Raw genomic sequence first — 296 nt, 5'->3', positions numbered from 1 at the left:
GTTTGAGTCAGAACTCATTTCCCTCAATCTGGATCTGGGTCGATGATGCGGCAAGACAGGGCTGTTAGCAATTTGGAACAAAGATGAAAGGAATGAGTGCTGGGCAGATACCTGAGAAGCCAAGATCTGCATGCCACCACTAAGTATTTAACTGGCAAATTTTCTTTGTTGATATAGGGGCAAATTCGCTTCACTTAATTCAGCTATCATTGGAAATGCACATCCATGGGATTTTACTTTATGTTCAGGACCCTCCTGAAAAATGGGATTTTACTTTATGTTCAGGACCCTCCTGA

The sequence above is a fragment of the Capsicum annuum genome, chromosome 6 (genome assembly GCF_002878395.1).
Source record: "Capsicum annuum cultivar UCD-10X-F1 chromosome 6, UCD10Xv1.1, whole genome shotgun sequence".
NCBI lineage: Eukaryota > Viridiplantae > Streptophyta > Magnoliopsida > Solanales > Solanaceae > Capsicum > Capsicum annuum.
This window is presented reverse-complemented; position numbering follows the sequence as displayed.